The sequence below is a fragment of the Bos indicus genome, chromosome 29 (genome assembly GCF_029378745.1).
Source record: "Bos indicus isolate NIAB-ARS_2022 breed Sahiwal x Tharparkar chromosome 29, NIAB-ARS_B.indTharparkar_mat_pri_1.0, whole genome shotgun sequence".
NCBI lineage: Eukaryota > Metazoa > Chordata > Mammalia > Artiodactyla > Bovidae > Bos > Bos indicus.
In genome coordinates this window covers 14521384-14538882 of record NC_091788.1, presented here as the reverse complement: position 1 = coordinate 14538882, position 17499 = coordinate 14521384, and the positions used below count along the sequence as shown (strand labels likewise).

Here is a 17499-nt window from a genome sequence, read left to right as displayed (position 1 = left end):
TGATATATACATTCATATATATGAATATACATATTTATATGTGAATATATGCATATATACACAATGTGTATATATATGTTATATATATATAATTTATAGTAAATCATTTATGGTTCAGCAAAAGCAACTGAAGCAATTAACTCCTAGGTGCATGCAAGAATCATGCAAGAATATCTCTGAAACACTAAAGCATTGTAGAACTTCCTTTTTGAAAAAGGTAACAAGTTTAGAGGAAACATATCAGCTTTCTTCCCTTTATAAGAGCATCATAACTGTTTATGGAAACTTTATTTCTGCCCTGTATAAATAACTCTTTGTGCTCATTTATAGATTGGTTCCACAAATTTTTCTTCAGTATCTACAATATACACTGCATACTTGTGAAAACAGTTATTAAACACATGTGCACAACTGAATATAATACATTTTGAAATAGTTTGCAAAACATCTTGGAGAGAGAAAATCATGGAAAAATATACTTGAAAGAAATAAGATTTATATGAGTGCTATCCTGAGTGCCTGAGAGAGTTCAGTTAAAGAGGTCATTTCTCTGCTGAGAGATTAAAATGAAGTCATGAATGAGAGGTTCTACAGACACTAGTTTTTGCCATTGTAATTATTGTACATTAATTCATGCTTCAAAAAGACATCTACTGATTCCTATCAAACATATGTATTCTTTAAGTATTTTTATGATCTTGATTAAAAAAAAAAAAGTTCCTAAAGTATTTCCCCTAAGACATACTTCTCTTCATATCAGATCAGATCAGATTAGTCCTTTAGTCGTGTCCAACTCTTTGCGACGCCATGAATCGCAGCACGCCAGGTCTCCCTGTCTATCACCAACTCCCAGAGTTCACTCAGACTCATGTCCATCGAGTTAGTGATGCCATCCAGCCATCTCATCCTCTGTCGTCCCCTTCTCCTCTTGCCCCCAATCCCTCCCAGCATCAGAGTCTTTTCCAATGAAACAACTCTTCGCATGAGGTGGCCAAAGTACTGGAGTTTCAGCTTTAGCATCAGTCCTTCCAAAGAAATCCCAGGGCTGGTCTTCTTCAGAATGGACTGGTTGGATCTCCTTGCAGTCCAAGGGACTCTTAAGAGTCTTCTCCAACACCACAGTTCAAAAGGATCAATTCTTCGGCACTCAGCCTTCTTCACAGTCCAACTCTCACAACCATACATGACCACAGGAAAAACCATAGCCTTGACTAGACAAACCTTTGTTGGCAAAGTAATGTCTCTGCTTTTGAATATGCTATCTAGGTTGGTCATAACTTCCATTCCAAGGGGTAAGCATCTTTTAATTTCATGGCTGCAGTCACCATCTGCAGTGATTTTGGAGCCCAGAAAAATAAAGTCTGACACTGTTTCCACTGTTTCCCCATCTATTTCCCATGAAGTGATGGGACCGGATGCCATGATCTTTGTTTTCTGAATGTTGAGCTTTATGCCAACTTTTTCACTCTCCACTTTCACTTTCATCAAGAGGCTTTTTAGTTCCTCTTCACTTTCTGCCATAAGGGTGGTGTCATCTGCATATCTGAGGTTATTGATATTCCTCCTGGCAATCTTGATTCCAGCTTGTGTTTCTTCCAGCCCAGCGTTTCTCATGATGTACTCTGCATAGAAGTTAAATAAACAGAGTGACAATATACAGCCTTGATGTACTCCTTTTCCTGTTAGGAACCAGTCTGTTGTTCCATGTCCAGTTCTAACTGTTGCTTCCTGACCTGCATACAAATTTCTCAAGAGGCAGATCTGGTGGTCTGGTATTCCCATCTCTTTCAGAATTTTCAAAAGTTTATTGTGATCCACACAGGCAATGGCACCCTTCTCCAGCATTCATGCCTGGAAAATCCCATGGATGGAGGAGCCTGGTGGGCTGCAGTCCACGGGGTCGCTAAGAGTCGGACAAGACTCAGCGACTTCACTTTCACTTTTCACTTTCCTGCATTGGAGAAGGCAATGGTAACTCACTCCAGTGTTCTTGCCTGGAGAATCCCAGGGATGGGGGAGCCTCGTGGGCTGCCATCTATGGGGTCGCACAGAGTCGGACATGACTGAAGTGACTTAGCAGCAGCAGCAGCAACACAGTCAAAGGCTTTGGCATAGTCAATAAAGCAGAAATAGATGTTTTTCTGGAACTCTCTTGCTTTTTCCATGATCCAGCGGATGTTGGCAATTTGATCTCTGGTTCCTCTGCCTTTTCTAAAACCAGCTTGAACATCAGGAAGTTCACAGTTCACATATTGCTGAAGCCTGGCTTGGAGAATTTTCAGCATTACTTTACTAGCGTGTGAGATGAGTGCAATTGTGCGGTAGTTTGAGCATTCTTTGGCATTATCTTTCTTTGGGATTGGAATGAAAACTGACCTTTTCCAGTCCTGTGGCCACTGCTGAGTTTTGCAAATTTGCTGGCATATTGAGTGCAGCACTTTCACAGCATCATCTTTCAGGATTTGGAATAGCTCAACTGGAATTCCATCACCTCCACTAGCTTTGCTTGTAGTGATGCTTTCTAAGGCCCACTTGACTTCACATTCCAGGATGTCTGGCTCTAGGTCAGTGATCACACCATCGTGATTATCCTGGTCGTGAAGATCTTTTTTGTACAGTTCTGTGTATTCTTGCCATCTCTTAATATCTTCTGCTTCTGTTAGGTCCATACCATTTCTGTCCTTTATTGAGCCCATCTTTGCATGAAATGTTCCTTTGGTATCTCTGATTTTCTTGAAGAGATCCCTAGTCTTTCCCATTCTGTTGTTTTTCTCTACTTCTTTGCATTGATTGCTGAAGAAGGCTTTCTTATCTCTTCTTGCTATTCTTTGGAACTCTGCATTCAGATGTTTATATCTTTCCTTTTCTCCTTTGCTTTTCATTTCTCTTCTTTTCACAGCTATTTGTAAGGCCTCCCCAGACAGCCATTTTGCTTTTTTGCATTTCTTTTCCATGGGGATGGTCTTGATCCCTATCTCCTGCACAATGTCACGAACTTCAGTCCATAGTTCATCAGGCACTCTATCTATCAAATCTAGGCCCTTAAATCTATTTCTCACTTCCACTGTATAATCATAAGGGATTTGATTTAGGTCATACCTGAATGGTCTAGTGGTTTTCCCCACTTTCTTCAATTTCAGTCTGAATTTGGCAATAAGGAGTTCACGGTCTGAGCCACAGTCAGCTCCTGGTCTTGTTTTTGCTGACTGTATAGAGCTTCTCCATCTTTGGCTGCAAAGAATATAATCAATCTGATTTCGCTGTTGACCATCTGGTGATGTCCATGTATAGAGTCTTCTCTTGTGTTGTTGGAAGCGGGTGTTTGTTATGACCAGTGCATTTTCTTGGCAAAACTCTATTAGTCTTTGCCCTGCTTCATTCCGTATTCCAAGACCAAATTGCCTGTTACTCCAGGTGTTTCTTGACTTCCTACTTTTGCATTCCAGTCCCCTATAATGAAAAGGACATCTCTTTTGGGTGTCAGTTCTAAAAGCTCTTGTAAGTCTGCATAGAACTGTTCAACTTCAGCTTCTTCAGCGTTACTGGTTGGGGCATAGACTTGGATTACTGTGGTATTGAATGGTTTGCCTTGGAAACAAACAGAGATCATTCTGTCGTTTTTGAGATTGCATCCAAGTACTGCATTTCGGACTCTCTTGTTGACCATGATGGCTATTCCATTTCTTATGAGGGATTCCTGCCTGCAGTAGTAGATATAATGGTCATCTGAGTTAAATTCACCCTTTCCAGTCCATTTCAGTTCACTGATTCCTAGAATGTCGACATTCACTCTTGCCATCTCTTGTTTGACCACTTCCAATTTGCCTTGATTCATGGACCTGACATTCCAGGTTCCTATGCAAAATTGCTCTTTACAGCATCGGACCTTGCTTCTATCACCAGTCACATCCACAGCTGGGTATTGTTTTTGCTTTGGTTCCATCCCTTCATTCTTTCTGGAGTTATTTCTCCACTGATCTTCAGTAGCATATTGGGCACCTACTGACCTGGGGAGTTTCTCTTTCAGTATGCTGTCATTTTGCCTTTTCATACTGTTTTTGGGGTTCATACTTCTCTTATTCCATACTGTTCATACTTCCCTTATTCCATCTTAAATTTCACACACCTCAAATCCAGAGTATCCACACAGTTAACTTCCCTAAAGGGATCAACAACTATATTAACTTGACAAAAGTCAGAACAGATATTCAGACTCATTGAAGCCAAATGAAAACAGCTCTAAATGATTGCTCTCCTTCTAGCCACCATGGACAAGCCCTGTTGCTATGAAGAAAAATAAGTGTAGCCCTCTTTCTTCAAGCAAAAACTCCATTTAAAATCCAATGATATAGTTTTGGTTGGGTCCCCATTGATGGCTCAAGCCTTTCCCAGGAAGTTCTAGGATTCTAAATGCAAATTGCCGTGCTACAGAAAACATATTAGCATCTGCGTAGTGGAATTCTAAAACAAGCATATTTTTTTCTTCTCTTCTTTGACAAATGATATATTAGACAGGGAACTAAAGGCTATGCTATAAAAAAAAATCTTTTTTCAAGAGAAAGTCCATGTGACAACTGTTTAGTATTCTTAGCAAAATGAGAAGCTTTGCATATTTAGACAACTGGTCGATCCTCTAGGATACTTTCTTCCTGCTACCTATAATTTATATGTTGCTATAATGTATTAATGTCCAATGAAGTGATGGACACAGTCATGGGCAGCTCTTGATATCACTAATCTACCTTTTATAGACAAAGAAACTGAGATTCAGGGGTTTTGGATGACTAGCCTAACAGCAACTAGCAGAAGTTAGTGGGGCCTTCTCTGGTGTCTCAGTGGTAAAGAATCCACCTGATCATGCAGGAGATGCAGATTCAATCCCAGATCCAGGAAGATCCCTTGGAGAAGGAAATGGCAGCCCACTCCAGTATTTGCCTGGGAAATCACCTGGACAGAGGAGCCTGGCTGGCTATAGCCCATGTGGTCACAAAAGAGTTGGACACAACTTAGTGACTAAACAACAGCAAGAGATCAGAGGAGGGGATTTGGTACTAAGTTGAAATTTTCATACTGACAGTCCATTGGAGTATCCTGGTGAACCCCCACTTTACATCTTTTAGCTGTCATCCTTCCCTTCCTGAGTGTGTTACTGTGAAAAATCTGCTTAACCAGGCCCTGTGGAATAAGAAAATCAAAGAACCCTGGCTTTACAATTCACCCATCTGGCCTAGTGTGGCATGTAAACCTTTTGGATTATACCCCGCTACACCCAACAGAAGCAGTTCTTGGCACAGGCCTCATGAGACAGCTTTGTAGCAGCTACACATTTCATATTAGGAAACAAAGTGAGAATGGAGACTTTTTCAGGTATTTTGGAAAACATTATCTTTATAGAGAGCTCTATCCACATTGCCCACCACAATGTAGGAAAGGTTTCTGTAGGTTCTTTCATGTGGGATGGCAGAAAGGCCTTCCCCTCCGAGAGGACAGCATGGAAAAAGCCTGGATGCATGAGAGGCCTTGTCCCAGAGATGACGACAGATTTGGTTTTCTGTATTGAAACATGAGGTACTGTTAGAGATCTGGCAAAAAAGAAAATAGGGCCCATTTTGATCTTTTCCACCTATCTAAAGGGGGGCTGGCTTAAACCTGTGATTAATGTGTGGTATGTGTGTATTCATAGCTGAGCATCACCGGTTTTTAAGAGTAGCATGGCCTCATTTGCTTTGGAGAGAAAATTTTTGAGTAGGGGGTGAACTGGAGAAGTAAACTATGTATTGCAGGGACTAGGGAGATGGATGTAAAAACAGAGTTTGGGTGTTTTGCAGAATTTGTGCTTAAGCAACTATGACTCTACAATTTGCCAGGACTAAAAAGAACTAATGGTTTTTTTTTTTTTTTTTTTAATCTGTCAGAGAAGCATGCCATTAACAAACTTTGCTAGAAATTTATTTTCCTTTTTTACCTCCTGGAAGTCTTTTATACCCTAACATCTTTCTTTCCTTTCCTGAATGTAGTTTAATGCCAAAAATTGGCATTAAACTTAGGATGTTTCAACATTTATTTATGTCATGAGCATACCAAGGTTTCTGAATTGATAAATGGAACCTCTTTATCTGTTTGGGTTAATCATATCTTGTTAATAAGAGTTAGTTAGGTGTAGGAAATTTTCAATTATAGAAGATAAATCTATATTCTGGAGATTGAATCTCCTCACTCATAGAGTCTCATCCAATGGTATAAGTTTTCTTGGCCACATAATCAGCATAGCTGCTTATAGAAAAAATTGAGATCTACACCGTGAAATTGGAACATAATTGGTAAAATCAATTTCTTGAGTAATGTCACAGGAGGATAAAGATCTACCAAGGAAGAAGAAATGTGATTCAATAGTGCAAGTATCCATGATAGTTCCTTAAAAAAAAAAAAAAAAAAAAAGCTAATACATGGGCTGTCAGTGTTTAATTAAAACACAGTGAAACAGTACATAACTCTTTATAACAATTTTCTCATGGCAATTATTTCCCTTACATAGGGTCAGTTGTACATCTTAGGTAAAGTCTTACTCAGAAATTAATTCTAGAACTATAATACAATTTGCCATACTGCAGTTTACCATTTAACAACATAATTTATCTGTGGAAAATAAAGACATTCTTTACTTGTTCTAAGTCACTATCTCCATATGGCACATGAAAACCATACTATATTGAAATTAGGACACATAGGATAAAAATAGTGACTCTGACACTAAAGTTCTGCTTGTTCTGAGAAATACAATGCCCCACTCTTTCACTCTTTCCTCATATCTTTTGTTTTAGCCATTACAAATCGTTTGTAAGTCCCAAACACACTCATAGTTGACTTCCTACCTTTGTATGGGCTGTCCCAATTTCTTGACACAGTCCCTTTAATTGGCTAACTCCTACCCACCTTAGAGTATTTATCAGCAACCACCTGGCTGAGGCACACCTCCTTTCATTTTTAGCACGCCATGTTATACCTAATCTGATAACTATTCAATATTATAATTCAGATTACCTCATTTGTCTCCACTTTCAGATTTAAAAATATTTAAAAGTAGAGAAAAACTTAATTTTACTTCACCTAGAGTTTTTCTTCACAGTAAGCATCAGTTGAATCCATTCCAGTATTCTTGCTGGGATAATCTCATGGACAGAGGAGCCTGGTGGACTACTGTCCATAGGGTCACGAAGGGTTGACATGACTGAACGACTGAGCACACACACATGAGTCAGGTGACTGAATAAATGTATAAAGCAACTGACAGGAGTGAAAGCATGAATAAATAGGTGAATATTAACTTAGAAAAAATTCACAGTATATTTATTGGCAATCTCATCTCACATTTAACATAAGCTGTGCTACTGACAAGAATCCTTAATGGTCTTTATTACCAGTCTAACCCAAGTGCAAACATAGTAAGCATTGGTGTATATTTCCATTAAATTGCACCTTGTTGGATTTAACATATTATCCCAGATAAGTGATAATTAAACTTTAATCTTCACAGGAATCACTTAAGTAAAAAGGTTAAATCTCATATTTGTGGTCCTCCCATTATGTTCCCTAACTCAGTTGATCTGGGATATGCTCAAGAATCCTGGAGGAGTAAATGGTAACCCATTCCAGTATGCTTGCCTGGGAAAATCCCCTGGACAGAGGAGCCTGGTGGGCTATAATCTATAGGGACACAGAGAATCAGACACAACAATGACGGAGCATACACACATGAATGGTCAATAATTCTGACTTTAAAAAAAAAGATACTTCAAGTAAACCTCATATAAGTGATCCAAAAGTCTTATTTTAATAAAGATTCTTCTACCAAATCACCTTAATTCACTTTTTTTTTTGGCATTTACTGTCATGGCTGAACTTATTCCACCCTAAAAATATGAGTGCACCCTGCATTTTCTTGTACAAGACACTGATTCTGCATAAGAAGTTATGTATAATTATATATATATATATATTCACACACATATGTGCATATAATTTTAATCCTCACAACAATAAATCCTTTGATTTAAATCCTCTTTTAAACTTAATAAGCAAAGCACTAATATTTTCATTCTTTAAATAAGAAATCAGAGAAATTTAAATTCAAAGAAATAAGTAGTAGAACTTGATCTGGGGTAGTCTACTTCCAGAGTTTGTGTCCATTCTTCCATTAGATCCTTGGGAAAGAGAAAGTGTTAGCCACAATAAATCTGTGTCTGCTGACAGTACCCCTGGAAGCCCTATTATTTATAATAGTCAAAAACATACCAAAATGAATCAACTGATGATGAATCTGAGGAGCACAGCTTTGAACAAATGCCCTACACATATGCATATGCCCTTGGTCAATCAAGGCAGAGTGTTGTATGTGCCCAGTGAGACAACACATGAAGGAACTTCTTGGCACCTACAATGCATCAAACCTTGGGCTTACCAACAATGATCTCATCACTGCAGGCATACAAATGATAATAAGACATTGTACTTGTCTTCATCACTTATAACCTGTTAAGGAAGAAAGATGAGTAAACAAGACATATTATCATGACTGCAAATATGAGGTCCCACATGGACCTTTAGAGAACCCAGAGATTAATACCAACCAGATAGATCAGGATAACTCCATGAAGAAGACAGTATATAAACACAACAGGAATGGTAATAAAGTAGCAACTCCACTTTATTCAAGTCCATACTCTGTGAATCTGTGAGGTTTTCTGTCTAGTGAACTCCCTCAGCAGGATGAAGCTAAGGATTCAATTTCATTTTAATTGCATTAAATCCCAGAAGACTAGGAAAATTGCAAATTCAGTCCCTGAAGTGAAAAGACTGTACTAGTATCAGTCTTCATGCTTAACTGAAGCAAATACAAAATCCACTAATTAGCAGAGGCAAAAAGAATAATTTAAGACTTTATTTAATTGAAAGCTCATAACTTACAACACAACAATTATTTAATTAGATCATCCTTATATTAATCTCTCTCCCTCATACTTACAAATTCCATCAAGTTAGCTCACCATACTTAGGGATTTAATAAAGTTTTCTGAACTCATTTTTGTAGGAATAACCATTGTTCTATATATTTAGGAATTGAGTTTTACAGATTCTACTTTGAGTACCCAATATAAAGGGGAAAACTGAAGGACAATTACATAAGGGTAAAACGGGATTTCAATATTTGACTGCTATTTATGCTTCCAAAACGTCCTATCCTCAACCTCTTAACTTTTGTAGAGGAATTATAAGTTATTTGAACTCTAATTGTTAAAAATATAAACATATTTTCCAACAGAGGGAACTTCTCTGTGCCCATAAATACCTGAAGTAAAGTCAAAGTTGCTCAGTCATATCCGACTCTTTGCGACCCCATGGACAGTAGCCTGACAGGCTCCTCTGTCCATGGAATTCTCCAAGCCAGAATGCTGGAGTGGGCAGTCGTTCCCTTCTCCAGGGATCTTCCCAACCCAGGATTGAACCTGGGTCTCCCACATTGCAGGTGTATTCTTTACCATCTGAGCCACCAGGGAAGCCCTAAATACCAGAAATATATATGGAATTATCTTTAGTGACCTTTTGCATAGAGAATGTTCCAAGGAAAAGCAACTTCTCTGTAACATATGGTACATTTGCCAAGTTCTTTGATATTCAGTCCACTGTTGGTGCTCTCCTGCATGTCCATGTTGATATTTCTTATGTTTTAACCATATACTAGTGAGCATTTGCTTCTCAGGTTGCGCTAGTGGTAACGAACCTGCCTGCCAATGCAGAAGACACAAGAGAGTCCCTGGGGTGGGAAAATCCTCTGGAGGAGGGCATGGCAACCCACTCCAGTTTTATTGCCTGGAGAATTCCATGGACAGAGGAGACTGGCAGGCTATAGTTCATCGGGTCACAAAGAATCAGACACAACTGAAGCAACTTAGCACACATGCACACCCTCAGTGAACATCTGTATGTACAAACCAGTGTGTTAGTTGCTCAGTTGCTCAGTATAACCCAAACATAGTTATACTTCTTTGATGTTTATTTTTCTACAGTTACAATAGTTTTGATTATTTTTGCCCCATCATTATCACTTTGTAACAGCAAGCATTTTGCCACGGCCTTTGCAGAATTTTTGTCTTCTTTTACTCACATAACTCTCTCTCGTTCTCTCTCTCTGAGAGGTGTTTGGGATTTAACAATGATCCAAAGATTAATGATGCATAATTATGAAGTCAGTAGGAGGGACAGGGAATTTCAGTTTGCAGGACATTTCAACCAAATATGATAATCATGATGATTGAGAGTTTGGTTTCAGAGAAGATGCCTGAGAAGAAATGTTGTCTGGGATGAGAAATAATAACTGATTCAAAGAGGTGAAAGGATGGGAGAATCTGGCGGGTCAAAATGAAGCAGCCCAGTATTGCACTACACTCCAGGAAAAAGAATGAAGTCTAGAAGTGAAGTTTGGCTTATTTGAAAAACCGAATTAAAAAAACCTCTGTGATGGGGGAGGGAGGCCTGTAAGGGAGGGGATATACAGAGAGAATTATGACTGATTTGTGTTGTCATATGGTAGAAGCCAACACAACATTGTAAAGCAATTATCCTCCAAGTTAAAAAAGAATCTCAAAATGTGCATAGAACGTAGAATAAATAAAAGTGATGCCCAGCAAGAGACAAAATACACAAATAAATAATGAAGAGATCAGAAGACCAAATCATGGATGACTTCTTACGAGTTTGGACTTGATACTAAGCAATGTGAAAAATCTTCAATGTCTCTGTAGTCCCCTATTAATTATGTTTCTCTCTTGTTCTATTTGTGTGATAGTTATTTGTTGACAAGTATTATCTCCTTTATGCAATATACTCTCTTTCAAAGTATGATTTATACCAGATTCATCACAGTTTTCATCTGCATAGCACAAGACTTATGATACATACATTTCTCAATTCACAGTTGAACTTCACAGGTGTTATCTCATTAAATTCTCATCATAACCTTTTGAGAATGGCTTACTCATTGCTCCCTATCTTCAAATAAAGTAACTGAATTACAGAAAAATTAAATCACTGATAAATGGAAAATCTAGGATAGGAAAACTAGGAATTCTGTTGGCAACTTAGAAATGCTTTATATCTATATCAATAATTTAACCACTAGCCACAAATGATTATTAAGCTCTTGAAATGTGGCTAGTGCAACTGGAAAATAGAATTTAAAATTTTATTTAATTTAAATCAAATTAAATTTAAATAGCCCCCTACCTAGGAACTGCCATATTGGACAGCAAAGCTCTATGTCATGATGTCTCGTCACTATTGCTTATTAAATGGGTGCTGAATAAGCACATGTGTAAACTGGGGGATTATTCCATCATTTTGCTATTTATACATTATTTTGGATTCTATATCAGTTACAGCCTTAAAATATTTTGTTTATAGACCTCAGTGAAACCAGTATAATTTTTTACTATGCCAAGCCAAAAAAAAAAGGTTCTTTCATAATTGACTTTCCTCATGAAGACATATACGCCTTAAGTTTTTAGAGCACTGTTGTAAAAACAATTTAATGTATTTGAAATGAGTTTATTATATGTCAACTGTAAGTTTTTAAAAATTAATAATATTCTTATGAATGGTTTTTTCTTTAAGTTAGCCAGAATATCACATTCTCCATGCATTCTATGACAAGTAAGTAAATAAATACATGCTGAGTATATTAGTTTGCTGCTGCTGCTGCTGCTGCTGCTAAATCGCTTCAGTCGTGTCCGACTCTGTGAGACCCCATAGACGGCAGCCCACCAGGCTCCCCCATCCCTTGGATTCTCCAGGCAAGAACACTGGAGTGGGTTGCCATTTCCTTCTCCAATGCATGAAAGTGAAAAGTGAAAGTGAAGTCTCTCAGTCGTGTCCGACTCCTAGCGACCCCATGGACTGCAGCCCACCAGGCCCCTCCGTCCATGGGATTTTCCAGGCAAGAGTACTGGAGTGGGTTGCCATTGCCTTCTCCGATATTAGTTTGCTAGGGCTACCATAAGAACCTACCACATATCCAGTGATTCAAATAACAGACATTTCTCTTCTCAGAGTTCTGGAGGCTGGGAGTCCAAGACCAAGTTGTCTTCAGGGTTAATTTCCTTTGAGGCTTCTCTTATTGGCTAGTACATGGTTATCCCTCTGGGTATACCATTTCTGATGTCACTCTGTATGTCTTTATCTCCTCTTCTTATGAAGATGGAAACTCATTGTAAGACACCTCTTCAAAGACCCTAACTCAAAATACAGTCACATCTGGGGTTGATTAACTCAAAATACAGTTTCTGGGGTTGCTTAAGTCTTCAGCATAAGAATTTGGGGAATGGGACACAATTCAGCCCATCACATCATCCTTTTGGATCCTCTAGACCTTTTTTTTTCCAGGCACCTCTGAACAGGGGTCTGAGAACAAAATTAGAGAGCATTAAATCATTTTTATAATGATTATGCACTTTTTAAGTGTATAGTCTAAAGCAAGAAGTGCTTGATTCAGACAAAGTACTTATCTTCTTCAAATCTTCATGTGAAGAAAATTAGTGGAAAATGCCAGAGGCCAATCATTAATTTCCAACAAGCATTTTAGAGTACAACGGCCTGCAATTTTTTATCAGGGTTTTTAAAATGTTAATCATTTTATTTTCTATATTAAAAATGCAATTATCATTAAAATTAATCCTGCAGGCTAAACATTTTTAAAGTATATTTCTCCCTTCAAATGTACTTCTGATTTTAACATTTGCTTTCTTAGCATAAGTTTAAACCCATGAAATAATGGAAACTTCCTTTCTATGCAAGTAGTGTTTTTTTTTTTTTTTTTAACTTTTGCAAACTTAAAAGGCACAGGTTGGTAATGCCATAAAAGACTGGCTTCATACAACACTGCTGCTGCTGCTAAGTTGCTTCAGTCGTGTCCGACTCTGTGCAACCCCATAGACAGCAGCCCACCAGGCTCCGAAGTCCCTGGGATTCTCCAGGCAAGAACACTGGAGTAGGTTGCCATTTCCTTCTCCAATGCATGAAAGTGAAAAGTGAAAGTGAAGTCGCTCAGTCGTGTCCAACTCTTAGCAACCCCATGGACTGCAGCCCACCAGGCTTCTCCGTCCATGGGATTTTCCAGGCAAGAGTACTGGGGTGGGTTGTTAGCTCTGGCTTTAATATCTCTTCTCCCTGTGAACAATTAATTTGCCTATCCCATGCGCTTATCAATTCTTAACTAAAGTTACATTGTTTTATATATCTTTTTAAAATTTCTTTCGGAGGGCTGAAGAAGGGACTCTCTGCTGCTTATCTTTATTTATTTATTTTTTTACAGAAAATTTATTTGATATTTATTAAACTTATTTTCTCCAGCTCTGGTTTGGCATTATACAAAGCATCTTAATGACACAGTAGAGTTAAAAACATCTTTACAAATTGAAATGTGATACCTTTATCTCCAAATATTTTAATTGCCATAAATTTGTTTAAAAATACACATTAAATGCATGTTTGACACTCAAAATGTTCTATAATCTTAATACCACAAAATACATATACTATACAGATGTGGAAAAATCTAGTTAGTATATAATACTTTGCTCACCATTAACAGCTTTATTATGTGAAATGCACATACTGACTTAGAAATCCTAGCTTTTGAGCCCCAAAGTACCTCTGAAATTTTAATGTATTGCAACAAATAAAAATCATAGTATATAATTGAAATTTTGGTTGAAAATGTCAGATGCCTAAATATTTTGGATAGAAGCAATGTAAAACAAAGATTTGGATCATGTATAAAGCAAAAGCATCCTATCAGACACTAACAGTACCTTTCTGCAGAATCAACAAGGCTTTTAATTTATCAGTGGCATTACCGCCCCTCCAAATATGTATACCCATGGCTGATTCATGTGAATGTATGGCAAAAACCACCACAGTTTTGTAAAATAATTAGCCTCCAATTAAAATAAATAAAATTTAAAAAAGAATGAATGAATAAATAAATTCAGATTGTTTATGATGCCATTTAAATGCTCCTATTATAAGAAAAGCTCTCTAGTAAACTCTGCTGATGTTCTTCTATAGAAAAGATTTGTTTTGTGAAAATGAAGCAGCGTTTCTATTTTGAACTTGCAAAGAAGGCTTGAGAAACATTATTATTTGTTTCTTTGGTGTATATAAAACAGTCTGAAGAACTAGTGCCTTCAAAGCTGAAATCTTTTAAGAAGGAAACTTGGAAACAAAAATAGCATTCCTAGCATTCAGGTCAGCTTGACTCAGATGATGTTTTTCTTTCAGTTATTCAGCATCCATCATTGGATGAATGAAATTTTTCCTTTCTAATATTTAATTAGTACCAAGAGCAAATTCCTCCTCAGTAAAATGATGGCTGTTTTGTCAGTCTTTGAAGCTTACTTGAAAGGGGCCTCCTGATAACTCAGTTCGTAAAGAATCTGCCTGTAATACAGGAGACCCTGGTTTGATTCCTGGGGAAGATCCCCTGGAGAAGGAATAGGTACCCTCTCCAGTTTTCTTGGGCTTTCCTTTTGGTTCAGTTGCTAAAGAATCCGCTTGCAATGCAGGAGACCTGGTTTCGATCCCTGGGTTGGGAAGATCCCCTGAAGAAGGGAATGGCTACCCACTCCAGTATTCTGGCTTGGAGAACTCCATGGACTGTATAGTCCATGGGGTCTCAAAGAGTCGGACACGAATGAGCGACTTTCACTTTCACTTTGGATACCAACACTCTAAGTTGCTATTACAGGTACTGGAAATACAAAAGTGGTTAAAAGACAAAATTCCTTTCCCAGTAGAGTGTACATTCAAGTCTGGGGAAACAGAAAATATTCACAAAATAAAATTTAAAATATTTATATGTGATATAAAAGTAACAAAGCAGAGTGAGGGAATAAGAAATGTTGTGAGGCATTATTTTAAATAGAGTGGAGAGATAAAGTCTTTTTTGGGAGGAGACATTTCCAACCAAAACTTTAATAAAGTGAGGGAAGAGCTGAGCAGATATTGAAAAATAAGTACTATGTTTTAAAATAGATAAAAATAAATGTAACAAAGGAGTCCTCTGAGAAATTGAATTAAATGCAACGCATTAAAAATGGTGTAATTTATGAGAGAGATACATATTTACATTGTATATTAGTTTCTTGGGGCTGCAGAACTGGATTACCACAAACTGGGTGGCTTAAAAAAAACAAAACTTTATTTCCTTACAGTTTTGGAGCCTAGAAGTCTGAAGTCAAGGTATCAGCATGGGCATACTCCCTTTGACATCTTTCCAGTGATTTGCTGGCAATCTTTGGTGATTCTTGGTTTAAAGCTACCTAAAAGTTCAAACTTTACATTTTCCCTGTGGGTCTCTGTCTTCATATGGCGTCTCATAAGGATGCCAAACTGCATTAGGGGCCCACCCTACTCCAGTAAAACCTCATCTTAGTTAATTACATCTGCAATGACATTTTTTTTTACAAAATTAGGGGCACATTCAGAGGTATCTTAGCATATCTTTGGGTGGGTGTGTGTGTGTGTGTGTGTGTGTGTGTGATGGAGGGACATGACTCAATGAATAGCATGGTGTTACTGAAAGGGATTTATCTGAAAATATATGCGTTTAGTTACTTTTTATTGGCATATAGATGATTCACAGTGTTGTGTTAGTTTCAGGAACACAGCAAAGTGAATCAGTCTTGCATGTATCCACTCTTCTTTTAGATTCTATTCCCATATAGGTCACTACAGAGTCCTGAGTAGAGTTGTCTGTGCCATACAGTAGGTTCTTATTAGCTCGTCATCCTATATATAGTACTGTGTAGGATTTCTTACTTTGAGAGTCTTTTTAAAGGGAAGTCAGAAGAGTTTGGGATGGATAACAGAGGAGATTAATGACTATTTTTCCTTTGGGGGAAATATCTTTTCTGTGTGTGTTAAAAGCAGAATTCTAAGAGGCAAAATAAACCTAGGTCTTCCATAAGTTTTAAGTAAAGTTCTGAAATGATTTTTTTCCCTCATAGGATTAAAAGAAAAGAAGAGCTGTTTTAATTCTGGCCTCTAGATCATTAGAAGTACGTCAAATGAAATATTTTTAATTTGAAGTGTAAGGTTAATTGGGCTTCTCTGGTAGCTCAGCTGGTAAAGAATCCACCTGCAATGCAGAAGACCCAAGTTCAATTCATGGGTTGGGAAGATCCCCTGGAAGAGGGCATAGCAACCCACTCCAGTATTCTTGCCTGGAGAATCCCCATGGACAGAGGAGCCTGGCAGATGACAGTGGGGTTGCAAAAAAGTCAGACATGACTGAGTGACTAAGCATAAGGTTAGTTATGGTAAATTGAAAGAAATAGTCTTCTTATGCCTGAAGTCAAAGATGAGATTAAATTAAATAATGACTGAGAATAATTAAAAACCAAGAATGATATTAAATTATACCTAAATTGCTGGCTTATTTTTTTTTCAATGCTTTATTTCTTTTTTTATTTATTATTATTATTATTATTTATTTATTTTTTTTACTTTACAACATTGTGTTGGGTTTGCCATACATCAACATGCATCCACCATGGGTGTACACGTGTTCCCCATCCTGAACCCTCCTCCCACCTCCCTCCCCATACCATCCCTCTGGGTCATCCCAGTGCACCAGCCCCAAGCTTCCTGTATCCTGCATCAAACCTGGACTGGTGATTCATTTCTTATATGATATTATACATGTTTTAATGCTGGCTTCTTTAAAAGCACATTCATGGACTATCTATAACTCCCTTTTAAGGCTCTATTTTTTATTAAAATTTGACTTTTTTTCTGTTTTTGCGTGGAGTGTATGCGTGTGTATGTGTGTGAGTGCCTCTGTGTGTGTGTTTTCCAAATAGAAAAAGGTGAAAAATTATAAGATTACTTTATGAAGTCATGACTATTGAAATATTGAATCTGGTATGGAAGAAAAGTTTGGATACTTGGAGCCAGAAAGTATCAGTTTCTATTCAGCCACCACATATCTGTCTGTTCTTGGAAAACTTAGCTTATCCTCTGTGATTAAATCATCCATTTGTCAGCACTGGTCAGAGGATTAAATGATAACAGAAATACAGCACCTATCCCTAATGTAACTTACGTAAGTCATGAATGTTAATTCTCTTTCTCTCTAGTAATATTTTACTCTAATTATAGCCAAATTGCCAACGAGGAAATGACTAAGCCAATGTAATCATATAAGAAATTGATTATAAGCCATCTCTGTATATTTCAAACTGCCTAGAAAAATTCTCCATTTCAGTTATGTGTTGAAAAAGTGAATGATTATAACAGAAACTGACTCCAGCAAAAGTAGGTCCCTTATCCATTCATCTGCTGATGGGCATCTAGGTTGCTTCCATGTCCTGGCTATTATAAACAGTGTTTCGATGATCATTGGGGTACACGTGTCTCTTTCAATTCTGGTTTCCTCAGTGTGTATGT

At 37.6% G+C, this 17499-nt stretch overlaps 1 protein-coding gene across 1 annotated transcript in view; it reads right to left on the bottom strand.

Annotated features, from left to right (window-relative positions):
- TENM4 (teneurin transmembrane protein 4) overlaps positions 1 to 17499 on the bottom strand; it is a 3327204-nt gene that overhangs the window by 3196094 nt on the left and 113611 nt on the right. The gene's annotated exons all lie outside the window — the stretch shown is intronic.